Source organism: Peromyscus eremicus, chromosome 6 (genome assembly GCF_949786415.1).
Source record: "Peromyscus eremicus chromosome 6, PerEre_H2_v1, whole genome shotgun sequence".
Classification (NCBI taxonomy): domain Eukaryota; kingdom Metazoa; phylum Chordata; class Mammalia; order Rodentia; family Cricetidae; genus Peromyscus; species Peromyscus eremicus.
The window spans coordinates 83286576-83290900 of record NC_081421.1 but is presented as its reverse complement, the minus strand read 5'-3'; the positions used below and the strand labels follow the sequence as shown (position 1 = coordinate 83290900).

General features: G+C 39.9%; 1 pseudogene; it reads left to right on the top strand.

The window, feature by feature from the left end:
* Positions 1 to 3320: 3320 nt before the first annotated feature.
* Positions 3321 to 3664, top strand: LOC131912652 (large ribosomal subunit protein eL34-like; annotated as a pseudogene).
* Positions 3665 to 4325: the final 661 nt, after the last annotated feature.

Sequence of the window (4325 nt, the reverse complement as noted above, 5' to 3'; positions counted from 1 at the left end):
TTCCTATACCTTATCTGTTATCTCCGAGTCCCTGTTTTCAAATGATTCTGCTTGCAAGGCTTTCCACTGAGGTTTTTTTTTGTTTTGTTTTTTGGTTTGTTTGGTTTTTTTTTTTTCCTTACTGTTTTTTTGTTTCCAACATCATTTCAATATGACTTTTCCTCAGCAATTCCATCTCTTAGATTGTCTTCTTTATCCCATCCCTTTGGTTTTTATCTTCTTTGAGCTGTTGGGACATAGTTATAACCATTCTTTTGAATACTTTCTCTGGAAGGTCTTCTAGGTCATTGTAGTTTTTGTTCACTAGTATGTGGAATTAGTAATAGGGGGTTAATCATGTTGATAAATGCTCCATAGGCCTAGCCTAATCATAGTCTAAAAGCCTGGTTCCTAATACCACCACCTTGAATAACTGATTTCTACTTTGGGAACACAAACATTCAGATTACATAACACATACATAAAAAATGCTGAGATGATATATTCAAAAATAATCAGAGCAGTTATCCATGGAGTTGAGTAATGATAACCAAGCAAAGAAGAGGAAATGTGTAAATGAGATGCTTCACTGAGTATTACTGTACATTTTTATATTACTCCTAAATTTCAACCACTAATCCAAAAAATTAAAGGACCAACAAAAATGTAGAAAAATAGTTCAATCACATCAGTGCTGTGTTCCTAAAATGCAATTAATGTTATTTAAGCTCCTTCATTGAATAGTTTATATATAAGAAGAATGAAACCAGAACACCCCCTTCCCTGGGCTCCATATCCTGGCCCACAACCCAGCAGATGACTCCTTCTCTACTGAAGGACATCCAGATACTAGGAACCCCAGAAGACACCCACTCTGGAGGCCACTTGAGTATTAAGAACCCTAGGAACCCTGGATAACTAGAACCCCAGAGGCCATGCCAGTTCCCAGAACCCCAGAACCTCGGAAACAAAATGAACACCCCAAACTCCAGCAGAGACACTATACTGAATCTGGGGACATTCTAGTCACCAGGAACACAGGCTGCTCAGTCCAGAAGACCAGAGGAAAAGCAGAAATCAAGGGGGAAAAAACATCCAAAAAGCATCCACCCAACAAAGATAAACTCAGAAACCAGCACGTAAACTGATAATAACTCCAAACCCACATGACTAGAAGCCAGCATAAGAGCACAACATCACCCAGGGCAATATGGCACCACCAGAACCCACCTATCCTACTACAGCAAACCCTGTACATTCCAACACAGCAGAAGCCCAAGAAAATGACCTGAAATCCAATCTTGTGAAGATGATAGAGGCTCTTAAAGAGGAAATGAAAAAATCCCTTAAAGAAATCCAGGAAAACACAACCAAATAGATGTAGGAAATGAATAGAACCATTCAAGACCTGAAAATGGAAATAGAAGCAATAAAGAAAACACAAACTGAAGGAATCCTGGAGATGGAAAATATAGGTAAGTGAACAGAAACTATAGACACAAGATCACCAACAGAATACAAGAGATGGAAGAGAAGAATCTCAGATGTAGAAGATACAATAGAAGAAATTGATATAGTGGTCAAAGAAAATGTTAAATGTAAAAAGTTCCTGACACAAAACACCCAGGAAATCTGGTACACTATGAAAAGATAAAACCTAAGAATAATAGGAATAGAAGAAGAAGAAGATACTCAGCTCAAAGGCCCAGAAAATATCTTCAACAAAATTATAGATGAAAACTTTCCTCGCCCAAAGAAGAAGATGCGTATAAAGGTACAGAAGCTTACAGAACACCAAATAGATTGGACCAGAAAAGAAGGTTCCTTCACCACATAATAATCAAAACACTGAACATACAGAACAAAGAAAGAATATTAAAAGCTGCAAGGGAAACTTGCAGGAATCTATGAGGGTGACCCTAGCTAAGACTCTTAGCAATAGGGGATACGGAGCCTGAACTGGCCATCTCCTTTCACCAGGCAAGACTTCCAGTAGAGGGATTGGGACACAAAACCAGACACAAAACCTTTGATCTGCAATTTGTCCTGCCTACAAGACATGCTGGAGTAAACGTGGCACAGAAATTACTGGAGTGGCCAACCAATGACCTGTCTAGCTGGAGACCCATACTGTGAAAGGGAGCCCATCCCTGACACCACCTGGAGTGTCAGGATTGAGAGGCTGGATAGCCCAGAAACCTAAGATAGAACCAAATATGACTGGGGGATGAGGAGAAAAAGAAAGGAAGGAAGAAAAGTAAATGAAATGATCCAAATGATTCCCAATGATATTCTGTTATACTCAATAAGGCTGAGATCAGAGAATCCTGCAGAAGAGGGGGAGGAAGGATTGTAGGAGTCAGATGGTTCAAACTCAGAGGGGATCACAAGGACTGAACCATAAGCCAGGAAGCCTGCATGAGACTGACCTAGGCCCTCTGCATGTATATTACAGTTGTGTTGCTTAGTCTACTTGTGGGACTCCTAACAGTGGGAACAGGGGCTGCCCTTGACTCTTTTGCTGGCTTCTGGAACCCTATGCCTCATCCTGTGTTGCCTTGTCCAGCCTTAATATGAGGAGGGTTTGCTTACTCTTATGCAACTTGATACACCATGTTTTGTTATATCCATGGGAGACCTGATCTTTTCTGAATAGAAATGCAGGAGGAGTGCATGGGGAGAGGGGAAGAGGAGAGTTGGGGGAGAGGGGCTGGGAGGAGAGGAAGGAAGGGAACTGAGGTCAAATGTAGTAAAGAAAGAAAGGAAGGAAGGGAGGAAGGAAGGAAGAAAGGAAAGAAGGAAGAAACTTTTAAAAAAGAAAGAAATATAAAACCAGAAGGAAAACAAGAATGTTCCCCATTTTTACTCAGGGAAGAGTTGCTACAAGAGGGATGGGAACTGGTGAAAATTTATTACTCTTATTTACTGGATACCAGTGGTCAGCAATCATGTGAGGATTCCAAATAAAACAAGGCAAACAGCACTATTAGCATCGAAAACAACCACTGACGATACGCAATGTCACTTTCAGGATTAGTAAACAGATGTACAGCCACTTTAACCATAATTTCCCCAAACTAGGAGCAAATAGATACGTGCAAGGGAAGTTTTTCTGCTGAGACTAAATACAAATGGACCACTGAGCAGAAACACAGCACTATTGTTGAAAGAACAATCAGGATAGTGGGTGACAGAAACAGAAAGAAAGTGGGAACAGCCAGGAAAACCTACTTACATTTAGTGCCTGAAGATTTCTTTCCATAAACAGTTCAAGGCCAACACCTCAATTGTCCCCACCTTTACAAGGCAGTGAATAGAAACAGGATTTAGAGGCAATCACAATGGTCCAGCGTTTGACATTCTATCTTAAGCTTTTCTACAATACAATCTCTAACAAAACTAGGCTGTTCTTAACTGCCAGTAATAGAACTGTATGCCTGGATATCTATGCACCAATACTTGTACGTGGTATGTACTCAAGCTGACTTCAAGGGGTCCATGCTGTGAGACCTAAAGTCCTTATGAGATTATCTAAAATGAAAAACCATGTCAGTGAGGCCTGTGGTGTTTCCACAAGCTCTGGAATGTGTCCATGACAGGATCCAACCTACGTTTCTTACTGAAAAAGCAGGAAGTCATTGTGAAAGTATTGAAGGCTGAAGCCCAGAGTCAGAAAGCAAAATAAAATGTGGAGCATTTTTTTTAAGTTGCTATAAATTAATGCAACAGAAACAAATTTCTCCACTGTGTCTCTTCAACAGATAGTTGCCTAAATTTAAGATCAAGAAAAGGCAAATTAATAAGCTAAAATTAGAAGACCGTAAGAATAAATAGACTCGGGGATGGTTTACCTAAAAGAGGCTGGTAAGAAAAATAATGGCTTGAACGAGAATCAACAAGAACAAATATCATTTGATTATCAACCTGTCGAGGCTTTAGAAAACAGAACACAAACTCTACCTTCCGGGAGCTTGGGAAATAGGACATATACATTACAATAAAAGTTGAAGTCTGGTCCTGTTCGCTTTGAGGTGTATCAGACAAAAATATACCACACTATATCACTATTAAGACTATTGGACAAGTCTGCGTGTTCAGCTTAACTTTACAAAGTAGAACGAAAGGATTGCACAGTGCCGAGAGGCACCTATGCTCTTGTATCAATGAGATCAAAGAGATGATTTTACAATGATGAAAATGGAAGAACCAGGTGAGAAGAACTAATGCATGTTTTGTGGTCTAAGTTAGGAGCAAGATGAAGTACAATATGGAGGTGTATTTTCAGTTTGGGGGACTGTAACACGCGGTTAACGTGCCTCACACTGTTAAAAGATCCTTCTCATAAT